The sequence below is a fragment of the Ursus arctos genome, chromosome X (assembly GCF_023065955.2).
Source record: "Ursus arctos isolate Adak ecotype North America chromosome X, UrsArc2.0, whole genome shotgun sequence".
In the NCBI taxonomy this organism is placed as follows: domain Eukaryota; kingdom Metazoa; phylum Chordata; class Mammalia; order Carnivora; family Ursidae; genus Ursus; species Ursus arctos.
The window spans coordinates 11,912,548-11,938,741 of NC_079873.1; the positions used below are offsets into that span (position 1 = coordinate 11,912,548).

Below are 26,194 nucleotides of genomic sequence, written 5' to 3' on the forward strand. Positions count from 1 at the left end.
TTCTTCCTCTCCCACTCCCCCTGCTTGTGTTCCCTCTCTCACTGGCTGTCTCTATCTCTGTCAAATAAATAAATAAACTCTTTTAAAAAAAATCCTTTAATAACTGAACCCAGAAATTTTTTATAAGATAAAAGCTTGCACTTTTCAAACTAATGGCTTCACTCAATTTTCCACAATTGTAGAATTTTGAATGAATGTGATCCTTTATGATTTAAATTGCAATAAAATTGATATACCATATTATAAACGATGTCAAGATGTTTGTAGTAATTACTCTAATATTTTCAGTACAATTAGGAGGTAAGAAAGTGATTTTATTCTTTTTAAATTGTCACATTAAGATGCTTGGGAAGATATATTTTTGTCTATAGTGAAAAATATTATATCTTAACACTGTGGTTCTTGATAGGAGGGGTGATGGAATTTTTCCTCCAGAAGACATTTTCGCAGAATCTGGAGACATTTTTGGTTGTCATGGGGAAGGGTGCTACTGACATCTACTGAGTAGATGCCAGAGATGTTGGTAAACATCCTGCAAACTTCAGAAACATCATTTAGGCCTTCATCTGGTAACTTTTTCTCCTTATATTTGGGTTAATGGAAATAACTCACAAAAGGAAACATAAGAAATATAAGGGAATCTGTGTGTGTGTGTGTGTGTGTGTGTGTAAAATCAATCATAAGATGTTAACATCTTTTGTTCCATATTCTGAAACTATTATTAAAATAAACTCATTTATCTTTTTATTAAGATGGCTAATGAGAAAGAATAATTGCCTGGTTGCTGGAGCACTGGATGCATATGGGCTGCCAATCCAACAGCCCATGGTGAATAAGTGGAGGCACATTTATTTTTTTTTAAGATTTTATTTATCTATTTGACAGAGAGAGAGAAAGTACAAGCAGGGCAGAGGGAGAGGGAGAAGCATGTTCCCCACTGAGCAGGGAGCTAAACTCAGGGATTGATCCCAGGACCCTGGGATCATGACCTGAGCCAAAGGTAGCCACTCAATCGACTGAGCCATTCAGGTACCCCAGTACAGGAACATTTAAAACTGTCACTGCGTGATGTTTCAAACTTCCATTGCCTTTGATATTATCATTTACATTGAAGCCATTCCCAATTGAAATCTTCTCAGCACCCCAGGGCCTATGTCAAGGAATCCAAACTCTCTGGCCTCTAAAATGTGAATCCGACTTTGCTTTTCAGATGCACCTACACAGATGGCCCCATCTGCCATCCCCCTCTGACCTGCCAGTCCCTGCAAGTGGGCCTCATCCTACCTCTATTCTTTGTGTGTGTTTCTTTTCACACTGTTTTCTTAAGTTCAATACTGTGAACTTTGATTTTTTACCTTAAAACGTCTTAGCCATTGTTCCAAGTCTATCTCAATTATCATCTCCTTTGAGAAACCTTTGTTTTGGGACACCTGGGTGGCTCAGTTGGTTAAGCATCTGCCTTTGGCTCAGGTCCTGGGATCAAGTTCTGCATAGGGCTCCTTGCTCAGCGGGGAGCCTGCTGCTCCCCCTGCTTGTGCTCTCTGACAAATAAAAAATAAAATCTTTTTAAAAAGAGAGAGAAACCTTTCATTTTTGTTATAGGTTTTTATTTGTTATTATTTGTTCTACACTTGTCCAATCCACTAACTTTTTATTCTCTCCTTCTCCTGGGTTCCCATAGCATTTTGTTCACATTTGTATAGGCATCTATTGCCAACATGATTTACTTTTGTGTCCTACAAATTTTAAGTTTCTGGAGAGCAAGGACTATATTTGGTTTAATTTTGCATTTCTCATGGCCCATGAGTATTTGATAACTTAATAGAACTGAATTTACTTATTTGAATCATTAACTGACATTTGAAGAAGCTCAAGAATGCAGATATAAAAAATCATGACGTACACTGCATTTTTTTTTTACATTCCTAGTCAGAGAAAAACAACTTCTAGTATCTGCTAAACAAGGAATACTGGGCTTTGGAATATTTTTGTCTCTACTTCCATACCTCTGCCCTTTTTAAGATGAAAAGATATCTGAAGCTACAGAATTTGGAAGGCTCATCAAAATCTGTAGGTTAATCAACAGCCATAACCATTACGAACTTAGCCTTTTTAATCACAGGGTAGCATTTTTGTAGTTCAGAGAAAGTTAATCACTACTGCTTAGAAATAAAGATTAATTTAGACGAGCTGAGTGAGTGTAATTCTGCCAACTTTATATTCTTAAGTTAAGAATTTAAAAGACAGTTTCTTGAATGGAATGCATGTGTGCTTGTGTGTCTCATCTGGTGAATGAAGACCAATGCATTAAAATGAACCTCAGTCAGTAAAAGCAAGATCTTACTGATATTTCTTCCTAGATCTAACTCTTTCCAATGTTGTTTGGGTGTTATATTAAGAGTTTTCTCATGGTTTAGGCAAGGTACAATTTTTTCAAAAATTATTACGGCCATGCTCTATGGAGTAGTATTTTCCACCTTTGTTTGGCTGTCAGTTAGTGTCACCCAGTCACATTTAGCCCTGACTATAGCTACTTCCTTTATTATCCATATAAAAAGGTGGAGGGGCCATTGGGCCATGTACCTTTCAGGTTAGATGCTCTCATTTTCATAACAGAATCTTAAACTACCCCCTCATTCTAATGGATATACAAAGATATGAATTACAACATATCAAAGTTTCTGCCCCTAAGTTCTGAGGAGCAACAATGATCCTGACCCTTCTGTCTGAAAATCATCAACAGCTTATAGTAAGAACTGTTCTTTGTGAGAACTGCCTTAAAGACATGCATGCAATACCTCTATCCCTACAAATCAGAGATGCCAGACAGGTTGTTGCAGCCACTCATCTGTCCTACACCCATGACAAACATTGTTAATCCACTACAGAACGTTTTCCTTTTGAGTGTGGACTCAACCATAAAGCTTCCAAACAATTATTCAGTCAATTGATAAGTTGAATCTTACTTGTCATCATGGGGAATAATGATCTAAATGCTGCCCTGAGGGGCGCCTGGGTGGCGCAGTCGTTAAGCGTCTGCCTTTGGCTCAGGGCGTGATCCCGGCGTTATGGGATAGAGCCCCACATCAGGCTCCTCCGCTAGGAGCCTGCTTCTTCCTCTCCCACTCCCCCTGCTATGTTCCCTCTCTCACTGGCTGTCTCTCTGTCAAATAAATAAATAAAATCTTTTTAAAAAATAAAATAAAATAAAATAAATGCTGCCCTGAATAAAGCCATACCACTGAGGGCCTGTGATCTCAAACGAACAGAAAAGTTTGGGTGGTTCATAGGATTGATTCAATATTTTGTGATCAAAGCAACAATATATATTGAGGGGATCTATATAAAAGTCCTTGGCACTTGTCTCAATTCCCAGGGTCATCAAGATGAGGAATCAGGATTTCCCTTGGGACTAAAAATCAAGAAAACCTGCTTCTCAAAAACAAAAAAACTAAACAAACGATGGACCTTGAGGGCATTATGCTAAGTGAAATAAGTCAGACAGACGAAGACAAATAACATAAGATCTCACTTACATATGAAATCTAAAAAACAAACAAAAACAAAAAACTGAACTCCTACAGGTAACAGATTGTTAGTTGCCAAAGGCAGGGAATGAGGGAAGGGCAAAATGGGTGAAGATGGTCAAAAGGTACAAACTTCCAGTTATAAAATAAGTCAGTCATCGGATGTAATGCACAGAATGGTAACTATAATTAATAATACTGTATTGTATATTTGAAATTTGCTCAGAGTAAATCTTTAAAAGTTCTCATCACAGGAAAAAGTTATAGCTATGTATGGTGTTGGATACTTATTGTGATCATTCACAATATACACAAATACTAAATTATGTTGTATACTTGAAACTAATATGTTCCATGCCAATTATACCTCAATTAAAAAGAGAAACCAGCACTTACCAAGCCCTTTTCTACTTATTCCAACCCTTACCACACCTTAATTTTCTCATCCATTCTTGTCTCATCCAAACCCAGGTTGGAAAACTTCAGGCTGTTAAATTCCTTGAGGTTTGTCTTGTCACTGGAACTTAGTACTCCATAAATACAGTTTAGACGAAGGAATAACTGAATGGCTAATGGTAAGTGCCCCTCCCCCGGAAGTGCTCCGTTCAAAGATTTCTGGACAGGGGGGAAAAAGTGGTAACCTCTTCACTTTTTTCTTGTGGACGCAGAATTATAAATGGAGGGAGTAAAGAGGCTTAATCCCAGAGCAGAGGGTCTAAAGAGGTCTAAGTGTTGTGTTGTCCTGACAGGCTCTAGATAACAAGAGGGCAGTAAGTGCTTAGAAAAAGTCTTCTGAAGATGCCAGGAGGTAGAAGAATGAGCTTATTACTCCGTGCATCTGCCTAGCATTTAAGGTTGGCCGAAGGGCTGGTAAGAACAGAGTTCCAGTCAGTGCCCCGTTATGTTTCCCTATCCGGTTTCTGCTCGTGGAATTGTGGTGTTTGGAGATGAGAGGAAATATGAAGAAAGTCTATTTTTAGACGAGTATCAGGGACCCAAAGGCTCCTTTCATTTTATACATGCGACTGACTTCCAGCTCTGAGGCGTGGGCGGTTTTCTCCGGAAACACAAAGACCGCCCGCTCCCGAGCGGCTTCCCAGGAGCGAGTTCCACCAGCAGAGGGAGAGCAGGATGCGTCGACTGGTGAGAGCTGACGCAAAAGTGGGAGTCCTGAGAACCCAGGGAGTGGCCATGACGGAACGCCAGAAAATGCGCAAACGGGTATGAGCGTGGCCAATGTGGAGCGGAGGGTCGAGCCGTGGGGCGCTAGGATTGGCCGTGACGTGGCTCCGTGGAAAGCCGTCAAGGAACGTGACCCGGCGTGAGGGCGGGGCCTGGACACCGTGGGAAGGAGCGTCTGCGGCGTTCTAGGCGGGAAAGGCGTGGCCTAGGCATCGCCCAGGGGCGTAACCTGAGAAAGTTGGATTTAGTGCGCGAAGGGAGTGGCGTGGCCGCGATAAGGGCACGACGAAGCTGGTTGAGACTGTGGAAGAGGTGAGCTCAGGCAGAGGGCAGAGGATTTACCAAAGTGGAAAGGAGGGAGGTGGGGTCAGAGGAATAAGCGTGACCCAGAAGATAACAACGATGTGAAAAGACCTGTGGAAAGGCGGGGCCGCGGAGTAGCATACGGGACACAAATTACGTAACAAGAAATAGCGGCGTGGTGTAGGCGGAGCGCGAGGGCGTGACACCTACGTGAGGGCGTGACAAAGATGTTCCGTCTCAAAGGAGGGGTGGACCCAGGCAGAAGGCAGAGGCGGGGCCAAGTTAGTGCGCAGGCGCGTGGTCGCGGCTGCAGGCCCGGAGCGACGGCAGCGGAGGTGTAGCCAGGGCAGAGAACGCGTCCGGACCCAGGCTCTGGGTGTATGGAGAGAGATTCGGGCTCCGACGCGGTGAGCGAGCCCAGGGTGGGACTTACACTGCTTTGTCGGAGACCCGGGCTTGGGCGACGGGAACGTGACGTGTTAAGCGAGATGACGTACCTGGCGTGAGGGGCGTGACGAGGCGTAGCGTGACGTAGCCAAGATGGCCGCGCGCATGAGTCTCTTCCTGGTACAGAGCGGAGGGGTCCGCGCTCAGGAAAACGTTCGAGTAAGGTCGGGCGGCGATTGGAGCATGAGGAGTAGGGGGTACGCGTAGCCCTATCAGAGAGGACAGGTACTCTTCCGCTCATGACTACGCTGTGTGATGGGCCTTGGAGCTGGGACAAGCTGTCGGTTCCGCGAGGATGGCTGCAGTCCCTGCCGGGCTTCTCTAGAACGGAGAGGAGGAGGCAGGGAATAGCTTTTCCCCTACTCTAACCCTGTTACTCCACTATGAGGATCACCAGACAGCTACATCCCCTTAGGGTCTTGTCCATTTAACGGTAGAATAGGTGTCTCGGAGACTTTGGGAGGTGGGGGAATTGCAGTTCCAGAAATGGAGGCGCAGGAGGCTGGCACTCACATATGCACTGTTGCTCTCCCCCCCCCCCTCCCCGACCATGCCAAAAGCTATGGACAGATTCAAAACCACCCCCAGGGCAGGAGGTCAGCAGCATAGCTCTGTCATGTGGACGTATCAGAGTGTTCTCTACTCAGTTGTGTCCTTTTTCATTTGTGCTCTGCCCCAGATCTGAAGGGAAAGGACCCACAAAATAAGAACTTTGTTGGTGGCTCTGATTCTTTGTGGGTTAAAAGCTACTGTTTGGAGGCTGCCGGAAACTCGTTATTATCAGTGTAATTCCTTCTCATTTATTTTTGGAAGAAAGCTTGAAAAATACGGGACAATAAGGAAAATGTGTACACCTTAATTTGGGTGGAATTAATTTCCTGTCAGCCCCTGAAAGTCACATTACTTTCTGCTTTCCCTTCGTCCTTTACTGCGAATGTGGCCATCTCCACTCTACTGAGAAGTGCTCTAGAATATGGAGGGAAGTCTTAGATCTCTGCTGAGAGAAGCTGCCCTACCCCCTACCCATAACCTGCCCCTTCACATCCCTGAGAACTGTCATTGTTCTCCGCCTGCTTTGGAGTTTACAGTGAACCGAAGTTCACCACACCCACCCTCCCTTCTGCGTCTTGATAAAGAGCTGCATATTCTTGAATATTTTGGAAACAAAAGTCTTCTCTTTAGCCTCATGATCTCTGCTGAGCACCATAGCTACCCTGGCAACTCTCTTCCTCTCACTGTACCCTTGGACCTCAAATCCATAGGATTAGCAGGAAGACTGTCCTATTTCCCTTCCCAACTGCTCCTTTTGCCAGCTTGTTTCTCTCTTCAGGCATTCATCATTCTACGACCAGCTTCATACAGCCATAACATCATGGGGCCTTCTTCACCTTCTTCCCTTCTTTCTTCTCCAGTTGAGTGCCAAATCCTCCGTTTTTTACCAAAATGGCAATCTCTTGAATACAAAGAACTTTGGTCCATCGCTACTGTCACTGTCTGGTTCAGTGCTTCATATTGTCTCACTTGGATTACTGGAATTTCATTTCAAACTCATATTCCCAAATCTGAACTACTGATGTCCCACCTAAAACCTGTTCTGTACACTGTGGTCCTCATCTCAGTTCTTGGCAACTCCACCCTTCCGGTTGTTTAGGCCAAGAATCATCTAGCCATCCTTGACTCCTTTCTCTCACATCTTATGGGCAGTCTCTCCAAGATATAGCCAACGCCCAACCCGTTTTCACCATCTCCGCTATGACATCTTTTGTTCCAAGCCCCCAGATTATCCTGAATGATCTCCCTGCTGCTTTCTTGCTTCCTATTCCAGTTGATTTCCAGTAGGTCAGCCTGAATGATCTTTTAAAAATACACATCAGATGGTGTCCCTCCTATTCTTCCAAAACTCCACTGTGTCCTGATTTCGCTTAGAGCAGTGGTTTCCAATCAGAGGTGATTCCCCTTTTCCAGTGCACATCTGCGGCATCTGGAGACATTTCTGGTTGTCACAGTTGGAGGGAGGATGCCACTGGCAACTAATGGGTAGAGGCCAGGGATGCTGCTAAACCTCCTACATCATATAGGACACACCGCAAAGAGTTTTCTGGTCAAATGTCAATCATGTCAAGGTTGAGAAACCCTGAGTAGGAGGAAAAAACCTTTACAATGGCCTAGAAATCTACAGGATCTGGCATCCATGACCTCTCCACCTTCTCTCCTCCTACCCTCCTCCTAGTGCACTCTGTTCCTGCCATGCTGGCCTCCTTCCTATCCCCTTGTATGTGCCAGACGCGCTCCCACTTCAGGGTCTTTGCACAGGCAATTCCCTCCTGGAGTACCCTTCCTCCTGATAGCCCTGTTACTAATTCCTTCATTTCCTTCAACCTTTTGCTCAAATCTCACCTTCTCAATAAGGCCTCCTTTGAGCAACTTATTTTAAATGCAACGCTCCTTTCCCAGTGACAATCCAACTTCACCTTATCCTGCTCTACTTTTCACTGAATATATTTTAATTGTCTGTACAACTGACTTATGTATTACACTGCTGTTTATTGTCTGTCTCCCCCTACTAGAATGTAAGTTCCACAAGGGTAGGGACTTTGTTTTAGTCCCCCAATGATCCTAGAACAGTGTGTGGCATTTAATAGACATTTGGTTGATGTCCTGATGAATAAAAAGATAAAAGAGTGGTGGATTGAATGAAGGATGGTTGAAGGAATCTCCTTGTCACTGACCTTCCCGGCTCCACTCTGCCCACTCCGTTCCATCCTGTGCTGTGCACACGGGGTCATCAGAAACCGTTCTGTATGTATGGAATAATACCTAAGGGTCTTCCAGTCTCTTGGAAATCTATGTTCTTCAAGTTAATCTCAAATCCCCATCCAGCTCCACCTTCAACTGTGTCAGCTGCATCTGTTGGCCAGACTGACACATGGAATTAACCATCCCAAGTAGAGAGGCCTGAAACACAGCCCTCACAAAGAACCAACTCTACTGACACCTTGATCTCGGACTTCCAGCCTCCAGGACTATGAAATAATAAATTTCTGTTGTTTAAGCCACCCAGCCTGTGGTTCTTTGTTACAAACTAATACACTGACCCTAGGACCCCATGTAGGGATTTAGGCCTGGAGGTGAGGCACCTATATGGGATTCATAAACTTCCTACTAGTTCCCTTTAATGTGGTGGCCGTGTGTCATATGGACTGAATGTTTCTGCTCTCCCTACCTCCATCTATATGTTGAAGCCCTAATACCCAATGGAATGGTATTAGGAGATGGAGCCTTTGTGAAATAATTAGGGTTTGATTAGTTCATGAGGGTTGCACTCCATGATAGGATTAATGTCCTTATGAGAAAAGGGAGAGTCCGGAGCTTGCTGTCTGTTCATCACGTGAGGGTATAGTGAGAAGGTAGCTGTGTACAAGCTACGAAGTGGGTTATCACCAGGAACCAATTGGCTAAAACATTGATCTTGGATTTCCAGCCCTTAAAACTGTGGGAAATAAGTGTCTGTTGTTTAAGCCACTAGGTCTGTGGTGTTTTGGTCTAGCGGCCCAAGCTGGCTAACATGCTATGCATTTTCACTCCCTGACTTGAGTGTGTTCATTGGCTAAGTGATGCACACAGCAGCGTGCATGGCACCAGGCCGAGAGGCTGGCTACTTGCCACACTTCACTTTGCAATACTTGTCCAGACACATGGCTTGTTGCTGCTTATAAAGAGTTCCGCCTGGAGCCCTCATTTGTTCCTTTCTGGGCAGTAATAGGAAGTAACAGCTTCCTGCTTTCAGTGGACACAGCTCAGGTGTGGTTTTTTTTTCCTCTCCTTTACCTTGGGTGTGGCCATCTTTCCTCTAGCACAGATTTCGCAAGTTTGAGGCAGAGATAAAAGGGGGAAGATCTAGTTCACAGCCAGTTAATAGTGAGGGACCTGAAGAGGAGAGGGTGAAATGAACATTTGCTTCTTGCTCAGCATTGTTGGAGATCATAATGTGCTTTTTTGTATCTTACGCTCTTCTCAGTAAAATGGTATGCAGAAATAAAGTTCCAATCTGTAAGTGACATGTGTCTTCAGTGCCCCCTCAGTTTCTTTTCTGTGACTTTGGGCCCCTCTCCTCCCTGCCACCATTGCCAGACATTGGAGTGGCCTCCGACAGGCCGAAGGCAGACTGAGGAGTCACGGATGGTTTCTCCTGCCGTATGATGTGCATTTCAAGAGGCTCCAAGGGGGAGAAATGAATTGCACGCCTGGAAGGTGGAGGTCATGCCTTGTTCCGCTTTGCATCCCAGCGCCCAACGTGGTGCCTGGAACAAAGGAAATGACAGTGAATGTTGAAATGCAAACGTTTACTGGCAGAATTCCCATCCCTGTGAGACTAGCTTAGATTTGTCTTTGGGCACGGTCCTCCTTCGGATCGGACAGAGCTTTGGGGCTCCTTCAGATCATATAGGTAGGGTTATGAGGCCCTCCTCTTAAATGGCAAGCGTTTGAAAGTGTCTCAAAAGTATAAATAACCCCACAACTGGGTGGTGGTGGCATCTAGGAAAAGCCCTTCATACTGTGCAAGAACATGCTGGCAATCACCTCACACTTTGCGGTTCTTGAAACCGGGATCAACATCTCCATCACCAAGGGGGTGTGCCCAGGTCACCGAGCTGCCATCACAAGCCAGGCACTGTGTCCCTGAGAGATACAGCTGTGACAGAGACGGACACGGTCCTTACCGCCGTGGGCTTGGTTGCCGGGGAGGTGGCGTCCTAAAGTACATTCTCGATCAGGTGTGCAGCTGCGGGGCGCACTGGGAGGGCGCTAGGCTCACCTGGTGAGCGCATGGTCGGGGACGGGTGGCTTCTAGGAAGTGGTGCTGGAGTGGAACACCTGAGGAGAGGGGAGGAGTTCCCCAGGGACAGATGAAGGAGGAGTGCTCCAGGGAAGCAGCGCATCTGCACAAGCCCTGAGGTGGGAGGGAGCTTCAGGAGTAGGAAGAACCGAAGTCTATGGGGCTGGTGTGCGGGCAGGAGTGGGAAGTGGACGTGACAGCGAGAGTCTGTCCTGGAGTGACCAATGAGTTTCAGGAAGAGGAGTGGATTAACCACCGACTCGTCCCCCCCCCCGGCCCCTCCCCACCTCACCCCTGTCATGTGTACTCATAGTCTGAACCTTGTTGTCCGGCTTAGAGGTTTCCACTTGATGGTCAGCCTCCGTTGTTTACAGCTTTGCCTCCTCTGTCCTCCTGCCTCTAGGTTATTAGGTTCCTGCAAGTTATTTGGGACCCAGTCAAGATTTCCAGCTAAACATGGTGGTGATGGGTAGCCTGAGGGTCATTCTTCAAGGCTCTCCATGCAAGTCACTGTGGAGAAGATTCCAGACCCCCAGGTTCATGCCAGCGAGGCCCTGCAGCCTCTACACCTGCACGTACAGAAGCCGGAACCGAGCCTGTGAGTACACTGCTGCCTTAAAGAGAGGGAGAGGTGGGGGCACCTGGGGGGCACAGTCGCTTCAGCGGTCGACTCTTGGTTTTGACTCAGGTCATGGTCTCGGGGTTGTGAGATCGAGCCCGGCATTGGGCTCCGCACTCAGCTTGGAGTCTGATTGAGATTCTTGCTCCCTCTCCTTCTGACCTTCCTCCCTGCCCCCCACCCCCATCCCCAGCCGGCTCATGCTCTCTGTCTCTCTCAAATAAATAAATCTTTAAAAAAAAGGGAGAGAGAGCAAGAGGCTTGGTGTGGTATGACAGTCACGTGTGTCCTGTGTTTATCCATATGGTGTCATTGGCATTCCAGAGTGGGATTATGTGCCTTCAGAACCGTGAGAATAACTACTTGTTTCTCTGTTTCTCTTCTAAAATAAATGTGGAAAGTTCTTTTTCCCCAAGTTTATTGATGTAGAATTGCCGCCCAACATTGTGTAGGTCGAAGGTGTGCAACGTGCTGATTTGATACACATATATATTGCAAAGTGATTTCCATAATAGGGTTTGGAAAGTCCTTTTGTTGACTAGTTTTAACCTGTTAAAATGATGTCATGCAGAAATAGGATAAGAGAGGTGTCCCAGTTTCAGATGCTTTGGAACCTGTTCTGTATTGTTCTTGTTAGCAACAGTCTTCCTACTGACGTTGACCCACAGACTGCGAATTATTTCTGTGAATCTTAACGTTCTGGAAGTTGCATGTTAATGTTTGTAAGCAGGTCAGTAGCTTCACACTGTAATATTCTTTCTCAGGTCACAAATTGCAGGGTTCATTCTAGTTGACCCGCTTACCTAAATGCGTGTCTGCCGTAGACGCAGCGTATCAACGAGGCAGCAGATGGTCTTTCCTGAAAGCTCTTGCATCTCGTTCCGCTCCTGAAATACCAGTTCCCCGTCCCGGCCCTGTGGCGCAGGGCTTGTCCACCGAGGCAGTACTGACATGGGGGTGGGTCATTCCGTGTGGTTTGGGGTGCAGTGTGCTCTGTAGGGTGATGAGTGGCATCCCTGCCGAGGACCCACTAGACGACGCTTGTATCCCCACGCAGTCGTAACAACCAAAAGCGTCAGCAGACGCTACCAGATGAGCTCTGGGGCACAAAACTGCCCCCGCTTAAGAGTCAGGGGGACGATAGGAGAGAATAATGTGTTTATTTGTGGAGAGATGAGTTTGAATTTGTGGAAAGGTAAAACGGCTAAGTATATTGTTAAAAGAGGAATTTTTCCTATTTTCCCTTATTTTAAAGGAATTGACAAGGGTTTTCACATGTTGGCTTCCTTCTGGGTCTCAGTTTCTCCACTTTTTCTCTTTGGGTTTGCTCTCTTTTGATTTCATATACATGTAATAAAAAAAAGAAGAAGGTAAGAAAGGAATGCTTTTAAGTTAGTAGTGCTAATCTGGCTAAATCCAAGGACTTGCACCTGCTGCATAAATACATCTTTGTTATATAATTACTTTGTTTCCTCCGACAATGACTGTTCTCATTCAAATGAACTGGTTGGAGACAGATAAATTTCTGCTTGCTTGCTGGATGTGGCTTCCTACCAGCAGACCACATACTACTCTAATTGCTTATTCTCAACATTTGCATTTTGGGGTCTGAAGCTTAAATTGGAAAAAAAGTAATTGTATTTAGCTAGTTACTATAGTTTTGTGTGACTGTGGGAGTTTTCCTTGATTTTCGTTTGTTTGTTTTTACTTACAGAAAGATGAAATTTAAAGGTATAAAATTCAATATGCTAATGTCTTCAAGGTAGTTTACTTCTCTCAGTGTTGACACACTCAAAAAGTAGTGGCTTGGGGTTGTGGGGGCTTCCCTTGATTAACTTCCCACATCAGACGAAATGTTCTTGTTTATAAGTTACTAAGGAAAACATGTGACAGACGTGATTTGATTTTGCTTTTGGCGTGTTGCACCACCCCGCCCTGTTTTCACTGGGGAGAATGTTATGGTCTCTGCTTTCCGGAGCTACTGAGCATTTCCTGTTCCTAAATCCCAGACCTCCTGCCTATCAGTTGTAAAGACAATATGCGTTGTGTCTGGCAACTTAAAACCACAGTGGAAGGCCCATTGTATACTTGTGACCCAGAACAACCCAAGATCATTGAGGGTCAGAAAAGATAACATGGAAAGTCCTTAGCTAGTGCCTGCCATACGGTACTTCTGGTACTGTGATTATCATCATCACTGTCTTTATCATCTTTCATTGACTCAGTGCCTTCCTCATATGTTTGTCTGGCCATTGTTAAGATCGGGTGAAGCAGAACGAGGAGTAAAGGAAGTAGGAGGATATGGCAAATTCAGAAAGCAGCATTTCCCTAGAGCCTGTCTGTGCTCTGTTCTTCACCTTTACTCTCCGCTCCCCACCTCCCAGGGAATCATTGTCTGTCCACTCAGATTGCCGTTTGCTGTTATCTCAAGTAGCAGACAGTAAATGTTGACAGTCCCGCATCTATTACCCAAGGTGCAAATAAAACCAAGTTCGCTTAGTGTATCATCTAGTGAAATTTATTGTAATTGTCACATGAAAAAAAAATGTTAGGCAGAGATCTTCAAGCAGAAGAAAATAAATTTAATAATGTTAATTTTTAAATACTTAATGAAATATGAAGAGTATCAACTAGAACAGAAATGGTATAGATTTGTTGTTATGCCAATGATAATCTTAATGATCTCCCTACTTTTAGAAGGAAAAGAAACTTTTTTTTTAGGATAACGTGGAATAGAATGGCACTGTATAAAATCTAGCCACTGGACTCATGTTTGTATTTTCGCATAAATGTCAGTTTATTATAATTTTATGGGCACATGTTGCTAGCACTTAACATATTGAAAATTTCCATCATCAGAGAAAGTTCTGTTTGACAGGAGTGGTCTGTATCATAACTGTATTAGTAAATTGTTCTATTATTTCTCCTGTTATCTTTGATGAACACAAAGCCTGGACAACAATAGTATTAAAAAGCTTGTTTTGCAATGTATTCACAGAGAATTTTATTAATCCCTAGATAATACAAGCTGGGATACCCCGACTATGTTGTCTTCCATTAACTTTTGAATAATCCTGAGAAACAATGGCCTGGTTAAGAGCCCCTTGAAATTATGTTAATGGCCTCAGGTGTCAGCCGCTATAAGGAGCTAACACGTAGCCCTGAACTGACCCCCAGGAACTGTAGGCTCTAGTCTCCTGTGTTGGTGACTGCATGTGTGTGCTGCGGCTGTCTGGGCTCAGCATCGAAGTGCCCCTTACAGCCCTCATGCTCTGAGAAGACAATTTGTGATTCTGAGATCATCCTTAAGAATGTCATATGGGGGGGGGCTGTCCCTGTGTATTCTGTCACTGTGCTCAGCCCTAGGCCTACTAGGGTGGGCTTCAGTTCCATGAGGAAATTGCACATCTCGAGGAAAAGGACAGTAACAGGGCAAGGCACGGGAGAAAAAGCCAGTGAGGGTGTAGAACAACAGTGTCCAGTGGATAAAGAACGTGAGCCACCAATATGAGCCATACCGGCAATTCTATGATTTCCAACAACCACATTTAAAAAAAAAAACAGTACGTCAATTACATCTCAGTAAAACTGAAGGAAAAACAAATAAATTTGTTCTTTTATGAAATTCTATGCAAGAATTATGTAGATAAAATATAGTATACGGATGAAATTAATTTTACTAATATATTTTACCCAGTATATCCAAAATATTATCGCTTTAACCTGTAATTGATGTAAAAAGTATTGAGACAGTTTACATTCTTTATTTTGTACTAAGTCTTCAAAGCCCCGTGGGTGTTTTACACATTTATAACATATCTCACTTGGAATGACTAAGGGGAATAGCATCGCAAGACCAGAGTTTCGGAAGAATGAAGAGAAAGGAAATTTAGGTGGCTGAGGTGGGTTCCTAATAGGAAAACCTTGGCCCTGGACACACATTAGGATTTGACCTGCAGACTTTAACACAGGAACAACACGTTGAGTGGTAATTTAGGAAAACTGGTGAATGGCGAAACATAGTAAAGGGTATTGAGACCAAGAGGCATGGTATGAAGTCTGGGGTGCAGGGGCCTGAACTGCGCTGCTGGTCATGGGCAAGGCAAGAAAGAGATAAGCCCGAAAGATCCTTAAAGAAAATATAATGTGATCAGTAAAGTAATAGGACTAAAGATGAAAGAAGACTGGAACCTTCCCAACAATGCCCTTTATTTTATATTTTCATTGAACGAGCAGTGATTAAAAGCCCCTTCAGTTCTTCTCGGGGTTTATACAACACTGGGAGAGGCAGATAATTAAACATATATGCATATAATTATTATACCTGTGTAATAAATGTTTTGAAGAAAAAACATCAGAATGTTAGGATTTAAAAAAAAAGTGGGGGGATCATATAGTAAGAGGGTAGTCAGAAAGGTGAGGAGCTGACACTTTTGCTGAAGGGGTGACAAGCCAATAATAGGAGTCAGCCCTGAGCTGAATGAGGGCAAATAAATTTTTGAGAAAGAGGAGCAGGAACTGAGCAGCTAAGGCGGGAATGTGCTTTCTCTCTTTCAAGGCTTGGAAGAGGGACCCTCCTGAGACTGGAGACCTAGGGTGGAACAAACACAAAATAAGTCAAAACCAGGACCAGTCCTATAAATAAGAACTAGAATCCAGCACATTTTCACTATGGGACCTACAGGGATTTTGTTCCTCATCAGCAGTATATGAGTGACCTTCATAACGGCGGTGTAGCTCTGCTCACTGAAACCATGGTGGCTAAACATCACTGTTTCTGTTTATTTCACTTTCCCCATAGGAGAAGAACCTGAAAATGAAGGCACTAGTAATCAGAACGCTTAATCCTCTTCCTATTATGAGGGAAAGTGTGAGCAACTACCAAGATATTTTAACCTGTATTGTGTTAACGTGGAGGAAGAAGATGGGAGTATTGGAGAGGGAAATTTTTCTTTTACTGTTCAAAGTTCTAACTGGTCTAAGAATTAAATTGACATGAGACAGATCAGCAAGAGAAAAACCTCAAAAGTTTAATTACATGCATGTGGAGGCCCAATAATAAAACTGTCCTCCAAAGAAATAACCAAAGCGGGCAGCATTTATACCGTTTAGACAAACAGTAACCCTGTGGAGAATTGGCAAGACAAAGTAAACGTATTATTCAGGATCTTCCATTAGTAAGGCATTCTAAACATAATTTGGGCTGGAGTAGTAAATTAAAAGGAACAAGGGTTACCTATACAACCGACTCGGCTTTGAATTTCCTATCTCTGGTGATAAGGTTGTCGCTTTACCTCCTAGTGCAGGAAGGGTACCTTTCAAATGGGAGATTTATCTCCTGCTTTCTGGAGGCAAAAGGGGTTCCAAGTGTTCTTGCACTGGCTGTTTCTTAAGTAATTTTAATTCGAAATAATAAGCCAAAGTGGCACATTTTGGGGTGGCCTGCCCTTCACACCCACAGGAAGAAAAAACAAAAATGTGACTGTCTCACAGTTTATCTTGCAAAACAAACCCTTGGGAAAAGCTGGCTTCACTAAGGCCACAGTCACCAAGGGGCCTTGGTCGGGGGCATGGTCTGGGTTCCCAGAGGAGGAAGTGGTGGGGGAAAAGAAACCTAGAGGCTGAACTTGTGAACCAAAGGGCGTAAATTGATAGGAGCGTCCAGGTCATAAAAGAGCAACGAAGCAATAGGCCTGGTTTTCTTGGGCTAGTGTTTGCATGGGTGAGAGTAGATTCTGGGCATTTCCTGAATGGAGTGTGGGGCACGAGCCAAGGTGAAAGGAGGGATCGTCTTGGGGATCTGCTTGTTAGCTTCCTTCTTGCCTAGTCTTTACAGGAGACCCTCCTGAATTGGTTTTGAAGGGCGTGAATCCTCAAACCCTCAGCCACAGTCTGAGTATGTTAGAGGGGAAGGAGTTGCAAGGTCTCTTTGTGCCAGGCATCCTTACAACTGAATCAGGGCTGTTTACTTGTGTTAGAAGGTGGAAGAAGAATAGTAAAGTTTCCCCCAAACTGAGAAGGCACTTTGAGACCGGAGAACAGAGCAGGCCACTCTGTATAGTTTACACCGAGTTTTATTCAGAGTAACTTACTGCAGGGTATTGGGCAGGTGATGAACGATCCAGACGAGGCACAGCTATTCTTTGCAAAGTCTGAACCTTGGTCCACAGATTTTGTAGAGCAGGGGGACTCTCAGGGGGCGCTGTAGTGAGGTCAGAGGGTTCACATGCATTTCAAAGGGTTTGCACGCACCTAATTGACAGCCAACATTTAACAGACTTTGTGGCACCATCTGTGCGTCAGGAAGGGGAGAGAGACTGTGTTATCTCTCATAGATTTGTGGGAGACCAAAGCAAACCTCCCCATATTCTGGCCTTGGCTGGCATTTCTAAGGTACAAATAATCTCTAAGGGGCCCATAACACATAGCCCCAAGACAGGTCAGCGAACAAGATGGAGGCCCAAAAATGGAGTCAGTATTGTCAGCACTCCTACCAGGTGCTTTCTAGTTTGCATTCTAATTAGATTATTATATTAAAATATTGTACCAGGCTAATGCATTTTCCCTTTTAGGTTTCTTTTTTTTTTTTTCTTTTTTTTTAAAGATTTTTTATTTATTTATTCGACAGAGATAGAGACAGCCAGCGAGAGAGGGAACACAAGCAGGGGGAGTGGGAGAGGAAGAAGCAGGCTCATAGCGGAGGAGCCTGATGTGGGGCTCGATCCCAGAACGCCGGGATCACGCCCTGAGCCGAAGGCAGACGCTTAACCGCTGTGCCACCCAGGCGCCCCTCCTTTTAGGTTTCTGAGACAGAAAATTCTTGTTCTCAAAGGACCAAGTTCTTTTATACTAAGAAAATCAGTAAAAACATTGGGTTTGGATCTCTCCAGAGATAAGATGGTACTGTTTTATAGGAAGAAATAGTGGGGGGAAAAAAAAGAATACCCAGAGTTTGCAGAGACCATGATTTCTCAACTTCATTGACATTTGGGGTCATAAAATTCTGTGTATCGTAAGATGTTTAGCTGCATGCCTGGCCTCTACCCACTAGATGTCAGTAGCACTCTCTTCCAGTTGCGACAACCAAAAATGTCTCTAGACATTGCCAGATGTCTTCTGGGGGCAGCAACTCCTTCTGTTGAGAACCACTGGTCTACTCTCAGGAGAGCCCTCTATCACATTTTTGCCCCCCCCCCCATAAAACCCATAAGGCTAGGATTTTGAATTTGTAGATTTTAGCAGCTACCCAAGCAAAACAAATGTCTCCTTTGTAAAGGTCAACCACAGGCAAGTTTCTGGGGTTTCTTTTAAATGATAAAAGGTGTCTCTGTGAACCTGCCATACAGAGTGGGTTGACTGAGTCACAGCTACATTACCATTTTCTCAGATCCTTAACTCATTCTTCGTGGTGGGGTGAGGCTCAGCGGGTCATTGGTAAAAGTGATTTATCTCAATTCAGATTTCTTCTAGATTCCCTATTGCTCTTGGTTCTGCCCATCTGGGGTGCTTCTAAGGGGCAGAGAACTGGAGCACCCCAAATTATGCATGTCATTCTGTCCATTCTGCATGGATGTGTCAACAGCTCTGTGTTACAGGAAGTCCACTGAGAATTATCAGAGACTACCACCAACACCTGGTGCTTGATTCTTTGTAGAAAAATCGTTGTCGGGGCGCCTGGGTGGCTTAGTTGTTAAGCGTCTGCCTTCGGCTCAGGGCGTGATCCCAGCAATCTGGGATCGAGCCCCACATCGGGCTCCTCCACTGGGAGCCTACTTCTTCCTCTCCCACTCCCCCTGCTTGTGTTCCCTCTCTCGCTGGCTGTCTCTCTCTCTGTCAAATAAATAAATAAAATCTTAAAAGAAAAAAAAAGAAAGAAAAATCATTGTCAGTGATGTGTGGCGTCTGTGCGGGACAAGTTGTGCACATACACGATAATCTGTAATGGAGTCAGGAGCGCTCCTTGTCAGTTGCAGACCCAACAGGAAGAAATAAACTTCGCACGTGGATACTACTTTAGCTACTCCTTACTATTCCAGCATGAGGCAGCAAGAGTTCCCTTGTGCCCCAGCAAGAGCCCAGCCAGTGAGAAATAGTTACAAGTCAGGCAATGAGAAGCCACTAGAGTTGCAGCTACCAGGTTGGTTACTCCAGGAGACTTTTTGTTTCTAAAAGCCTTCCCAGCTTCCTCCTTTCCTCTGTAAAAGAGCATTCCTCTCCTTTGTTCTCTGCACTTGTCTGTGGTTTTGCTATAGCTTGCTTGTCCCAGATTGGAATTCTCTGCTATTCCCCTGCCCCCCCAAACCCCCATTTTTTTTGCTGGTGAAATGACTGGCAGTGTTATTTGGAAGGTTAGCATATCTCAAACTAAGAAGAAGTGACTCCTTTTCCTCCCCAGATTCATCGGTACCTTCCTTCATTTTTCTAAAACCCTAGAGTGTTGCCTCATCTCAATTGGAAGCCTATAATATTGCATTGTATAAATGATCCAGACGTCTTCAAAATTGCAAGCTGAATTACAGACGCATGCTGCACAAGCCTTTATTTCTGCTAGCCAGGCAATTAAAAACTTGCAGTGCTTTAGAGAACATTTGCTTTCCAAAAATTCTCCCTCCTCTTCCCCCATGGCCTCTGTTGAAAAGAAATCCATGATTGAAAATTTCATTAATTTGTATTTGTACGTGAACCTGGTTTGGTGGGTGGGGCTCAGAAACTGATCAATAAAGAAAAGCAACTCATTTGAGAATACCCTCCTTCCACGTGGTGCTAGTCTGCACGTGTCTTACTGTTCTCACGAGACCGGGCTGCACCTGGCTTAGGTGAGAGGAGATGGTGGGCTGAGCGGCTCGTGGCGGGCAAAGCAGCCGGCCGTGCCTGTGCCAGGCGCTGTCTGAGCTGCCTCTGTCCCCTGCTTCTGTACGGCCCTGAGCCCCCAAGTGGCTAATTCCTGAGACTTGGCTTACCTCAACGCACCCCACCCCTGGGATTGCCTGGTGCGTGATCCCAGATAGCGGACCTACGTCTTGACGATGCCCCGCTGTGCTTTTTCCTAGTGCACCCGCTCTGGGAGACCGTGGACCTGGTCCCGGGGGCGGGGGGGGGGGGGGCGAGCGCCAGTCGCCCATCAACATCCGGTGGAGGGACAGCGTCTGTGATCCTGGCTTAAAACCGCTCACCATCTCTTACGACCCCACCACCTGCCTCCATGTCTGGAATAACGGGTACTCTTTCCTCGTGGAATCTGAAGATTCTACAGATAAATCAGGTGAGAGCCCGACCAGCGGTCTTGTCTGGAGTTAAAGGGACAGCCTCGTGTCAGCCCAGGCCACACCACACCGCCTCCCCGGGCATGGGGACCTCTTTGAGTAGTGGCATGGGACTCGGTGCACTTAGCTTTTCTTTTTTTAATGTGGCAAAATACATGTAACATGAAATTTGTCATCTTAACCATCTTATATACAGTTCAGTAGTGGTAAGTCCAGTCACACTGTTGTGCAACCAGCGCTCCCATTCATCTCCATTACTCTCCATTTTGCAAAACTGAAACTATACCACTTAAACAATAACTCCCCATTTTTCTCTTCCCTCAGCTCTTGGCCGTGACCATTTTACCTTCTGTGAATTTGACTACTGGGTACTTCATGTAAGTGGAATTATGCAGTATTTGTCTTTTTATGACTGGCTGATTTCACCAAGCATAATGTTATCAGGGTTCATCCCTATTGTAGCAGATGTCAGATTTTCCTTCCTTTTTAAGACTGAATAATACTCCTTTGTATGGATAGACCACATTTTGTTTATCCGTTCACCTGTCTGTGGACACTTGAGGTACAGCCACCTTTTGGCTTTTGTGAACAATGCCGCTGTGAACATGGGTGTCCTATCTTCTGAGGTGTTGTTTTCCGTTGGTATGTACCCCAAAGTGGAATTGCTGCATAATCATTAGAGTTTTTTGAGTGTATGAACCATGTCCCTTTTCATTTTTGTGCATGTTTCCTTCTGGTATGAGTGGTATTTTCTATTAATACGTATGTATCTGTGTATAGATTCTGTATTTCAAATTTTATTTAATATTATATGTTTGAATTTATTTGAAATTATATATATGTTTATTGTTCATTTGAATTACTTTTATTTGAAATTTGTTTTCTGTGTGTTGAATGTCTGCTAACCTTCCTCTGTTTGATGACGTTACAAATAGCTTCTATATTAAGTAGTAATACTATTTAGCCAGATTTTAAATGATAAGATTGCAATGTGAAGCAAAAGGATAGTCAGGCAAGAAAAAGACATTTTATATATTTAGTTACCTAATAACATGTGTGTATTTTGTCAACCAATGATTAATTTATTCATACCTTATTTACTGAGTGCCAGCCATGTGCCAGGCATTGCACCAAGTGCCAGGAATACTAACTAGATTCTTGACCTCCCAGCATTCAAAGTCTAGTGAGAGATGCATGCATGAAATTAGAATTATAAAGCAAGTGTGATTTGAGAAAGGGTTTCTAAAAGTGCTGCGGGACCACAGAGAAGGAGATGATATAGACTGCTCAGAGGAGTCTGATGATTTCACCAAAGAGGGGTGTCGATGCAAAATGGACAAACCTTTTAGAATTTCTGGGGGGAAAAAAAAGCAAGACAGTTTTGTTGGAGCCCGAATGAGGACAGCTGCCCAGGATACACAATCTTCACAAAGAAGAGAGTGCTTCTGGTAAACGATCATTTGAGGTAGGGTTATGTACAGTTTATATACATAAGAGGTTACAACGTTTTTTAAAAGTTACAAATTATTAGACAAAGAACTTTTCAGGAAGTTGCAGCCCTCATCTTAAGTTTCCAGTATATGCAGGGCTATATGACTTTAACCTTATGGGAAGCAGGGAAGTTTCTTACTTTCTTTTATCTCTTGTGTTCAGAATGTACCTTTTTGGTTATTTTCTTTAACAAAGCAGATATACAATGTGTGCTCAGGGCAGAAATAGAGCGCGTGCTCTGAGGTGTTGCCGAGTCATTTTGACCTTGGTAAAAGTGAAAGCAGAGCTTCCCTGGGAGCCCAGGAGCAGGACCCCTGAATATTAAAAGTTGAAAATTTCCTTTATCAAGGGACATTTATCTTGGGTATTGAAGGATGAATCAGAGTTTGTCAAGAGGATTAGAAGGGCATTGGAGACTAAGGGAAAATCATGTGCAAAATCACATGTTCAGAAAATGACCAAAAACAGTGGCCAGAATGCAGAATGTGCATTTTAGGGAGAGACGGGAAGAATGATGATCACTGATGCTTAGGAGGGGAGATAGAAGACAGGTTCGTCAGTACTGGTTATTTTTACATGACAGTGTGGCACAGCATGATTTCATTTAATTTTATTAGTCAATTGCTTTATTTTTTGAGATTTCACCCAGTCAGTAGTAGAGGTCCACAGGGTCAGATTAATCCAAGTGTGAGATGGTGGGAGCTTAAATGAAGGCTGTAGCAATTGAAGTAGGGAGAAAGCACGTTTTTAAAAAGCATCTCTAAAATAAAAGTGTCACGAGCACACTGTGAAGGCACACACACAAGTGTACCTTTCCACAGTGTCAGTCCTACTCAGTCGTAAAGCAAGGTTAACACAATTACAGAGCGGGTTCAGGATTCCAAACTGAGTGACATTTCACGTGGTTCACTTGGCTTCTTACACGGCACACGGAAGAGGACAGAAGACAAGCCGCACAACAAAGGAGATAACACAAGGGGCAGGAATGAAGGAACAAACTCGGAGTCTGGCTGTGGGCGCGCAGTTGAGCTAAGGCGTTGGTCCGGCCTGGGTCAGCTCTGGGCACTCACTGCTTTTGTTCAAGCAGCGGGGGGTGTCAGTTCTGTTCAGAGATCCATCGGGCACAGCTTTGGGCAACGGGTGCCTTGTTTAAGTGGTTAGACATAGAGGGGTCATGTCTGAGGTGTCTGACTGTTGGCTGCAGAAGTCCCTTCTTTTTAAAGGGACTGAATCAGTCCTGGGCCCCTGCAGACTTCTCTGCTTCTGCTTGTTAGGAGTTCTGGGGTGTCGTCAGTTAGTGCTGGTCTCAGCGATATCTCGATATCTCGTAGCTACAGTACGCTTAAGTGCCTGTACCACTGCTTGACATGGGCCCCTGCTTGACATGAGTGGCTCCATCTTACTCTCTACAAAAAGCAACAGGACTTGGAGATGGACTCCTCTTCAAGTGAGGAGAAAGCGAAATTAACCACATCTGTGAGTCGTCTCACTTGGGAGGATGTGGGGATGGTGATGCCAGAAAGGTCATGAATGATGGATGAGGAATCATTTGTAGGGAAGTATAGGGAGCACATAAGGAAATAAATACAAAAATTTTTACAACTTTTCCCCTAATGTAGTTTTAATATGATGTTAAAAATAGAAACACATTTTGAGTGGTTATCCACCAAAGAAGAATTGTGTCTTTGACTCCTGTTTAATTTCCATAGGGAGAATCTGCTTCTCTCAAGATAAGCATCTTTACTACTTTTGATGCCAGTGGATTTTGGATTTTAGTATTTCCTGCAAATCAAGATGGGAATGAACAAATGTTGATCCCTCACTGAAATGTTACCCACTTTTCTATATAAATACTTTTTCTCATTAAATAAATCCCTTTATATCAGAGAAATATTAATTGCAGCTTCTGCATAAATTTCTTCCTCTTCTTTAGTTCTGTCTCATTTTCCGTCAGATTGTCATATGCTTTACCCAGTGGCTTTATTTTGCATGAGGAAACATGTTTATTATAGGTTGAATAAGGTACTCAGTTTCTTTTGGAGCAATCCTGTAGAGTCAGGCCTTAATCCTTTTATAGTGTTTCAGCTGCCCTTGGTGCATCATAATGCAATCAAATTTCAAAGCTTTGAGGATGCAGCCACTGGAGGAAAATGGTTTAGCTATGATAGGAACTTTTTTTAAAGATTTTATTTATTTGAGAGAGAGAGCCTGAGCAGGGGGAGGAGCAGAGGGAGAGGAACAAGCAGACTCCGCGCAGAGCACAGAGCCAGACAGGGCTCGATCTCACAACCCTGAGATCATGACCTGAGCCAAAATCAAGATCGCTTAACCGACTGAGGCACCCAGGCGCCCCTATAATAGTAATATTTTTAAAGGTAAAAAAATCTTACCAACTTTAAATGTATTCTAGAATGGAAATATCAAACATTGCAATATTGTTATTTAAGAATATTGGGATCAATGCATTGGTAAGATAAGCTACGCTTGAAATACAAGATTGTCACAAATACATTTCAAATGGTATAAAAGGGTACTGTCCAATATGGTATCCATAAGGCATGTGTGGCTTTTAAGCACTTGAAATATGGCTAGTATAATTGAGTAAATGGGTTTTTAATTTTATTTTAATTAATTTGAATTTGAATTTAAGAACTAATACTCAATTCAGTTGTTGGAAAACTTCTGAGAATGTTTATAACAGCTTGAGCATGTCTATCTACATTTTCAAGTAAAATATGAATCAGGTATTTCTGATGCAAATTTAACATTGGATTTGATATGTGCTGTGTGAGTAAAATACACAGCAGATTTTTAAGACTCACTGTGGGGAAAAAATGGGAGCTATGTCAATAATTTTTCATATTGATTACATGTTGGAATGACAATCTTTCCAATGTATTTGGCAAAATAAAATAGGTTATCAAAAGTAATTTCACCTTTTTAAAAACTTTTTAAATGTGGCTCCTAGAAACTTGAAAATTACCTTTGTGGTTTGCATTACATTTCTGTTTGTTGGCACTGTTACAAAAGGGTAAGGGCAAATAATGGTGAAAATGTGAGATCAGGGGCCCCTGGGTGGCTAAGTCGTTAAGCATCTGCCTTCGGCTCAGGGTGTGATCCCGGCGTTATGGGATTGAGTCCTGCATCAGGCTCCTCCGCTGGGAGCCTGCTTCTTCCTCTCCCACTCCCCCTGCTTGTGTTCCCTCTCCCGCTGGCTGTCTCTCTCTCTGTCAAATAAATAAAATCTTAAAAAAAAAAAAAAGGAAGAAAATGTGAGATCAGTAAATGTATTCTAAATGGCATAAAAAGATAAAGGCAAACAGCTATGGGAAGTGAGTTGGAAAGGAACTAATATTTATGAACGCTACGTGACTATATATTTGCTAAGTGCTTCATTTATCTTCCCCGAAGGTCTTTGACAACGATACTATCCTCTCCATCTTTCAGATGATGTGAAGCTCAGTGAAGTTCACTGCTTTCCTGCCAGGTCGCACAGCTGACAGCTGGAGAACTGGATCGAAAATCTGCAGAGCACACTCTGTGCAGGGCTTCTGAGCTCCTAGAGGCTGGGCAGGTACAGGCCTCCTGTAAGCTCTGGAGGCAAGAGTGTTTTCAGGGCACCCCAGATTTGTCGTCAGGTATGCTGAGACACACAGACAAGGAAAGGACTTCATGATAGAAGAATTTTATCGTAGAGTCCCTAAAACCGGAAGGCAGGACCACATGGGGAAGCACAAGGGATGGCCAGGAGGCAGAGGAAAGGAGGAGAAATCGTGGAGGAGAGCCTCTTGTGGTTTCTGGAGGAAAGAATGCATGAGGTACTATAAGCGGACTGAGCATTGGCAACTTTGTTTTTTTTTTTTTTTTTTTTTTTAAAGATTTTATTTATTTATTTGACAGAGAGACAGCCAGCGAGAGAGGGAACACAGCAGGGGGAGTGAGAGAGGAAGAAGCAGGCTCCCAGCAGAGGAGCCTGATGTGGGACTCGATCCGGAACACCGGGATCACGCCCTGAGCCGAAGGCAGACGCTTAACGACTGCGCTACCCAGGCGCCCCATGGCAACTTTGAATAATCTCAGTAGGCTCTGTGGTACAGAAGCTGTTCCTAGTTGTCTGCTACCTGGTCCTGGGGCGGGTAGGGCACAGGGACAGTGACCCAGCAGGTCAGAGCCCGATAAAGGAGGTGCTTGGGCTGTGGATTGGTTGGTTTCCTTATGAGGGGCACTCTCCTAGTTGTTTGTTCTCTCTTGGAGTTAGCTCACCCTGGGAGGGGCAGCCCCCCTAGTGTCAGGAAGCCCCAGATGTCAAAGCATCAAACACAGAGCTAGGATATGTGGTTATTACACTGAGGCTCCAGGAATGAGCCCTTGAGGATGTGGGCATGCGCTGAGAGCGGGGCCTTACCGAGCTCTGGCTGGCTGGGAGAGCTTCAGCCACCAGTGCCCCTGGAGGCCAAGCAGCAGGGAGGCTGGGTGCGAGGCTGATGGAGTAGGGGCACCTTTCCTTACACACTGTGGGCTTGAG

At 44.2% G+C, this 26,194-nt stretch overlaps 2 protein-coding genes and 1 pseudogene across 2 annotated transcripts in view; 2 read left to right on the forward strand and 1 right to left on the reverse strand.

Annotated features, from left to right (window-relative positions):
- The window catches only part of ACE2 (angiotensin converting enzyme 2), a 108,793-nt gene extending 103,499 nt beyond the window's left edge, over positions 1–5,294 (reverse strand). The window contains exon 1 of the mRNA XM_057310228.1: positions 3,924–5,294. The gene's annotated coding sequence lies outside the window, so the exon portion shown is untranslated. The remainder of the gene's footprint in view (positions 1–3,923) is intronic.
- A 2-nt stretch (positions 5,295–5,296) lies between these two features.
- On the forward strand, positions 5,297–25,206 carry LOC125281277 (carbonic anhydrase 5B, mitochondrial-like; annotated as a pseudogene).
- The window catches only part of LOC113240700 (carbonic anhydrase 5B, mitochondrial), a 93,480-nt gene continuing 92,426 nt past the window's right edge, over positions 25,141–26,194 (forward strand). The window contains exon 1 of the mRNA XM_048213859.2: positions 25,141–25,243. The gene's annotated coding sequence lies outside the window, so the exon portion shown is untranslated. The remainder of the gene's footprint in view (positions 25,244–26,194) is intronic.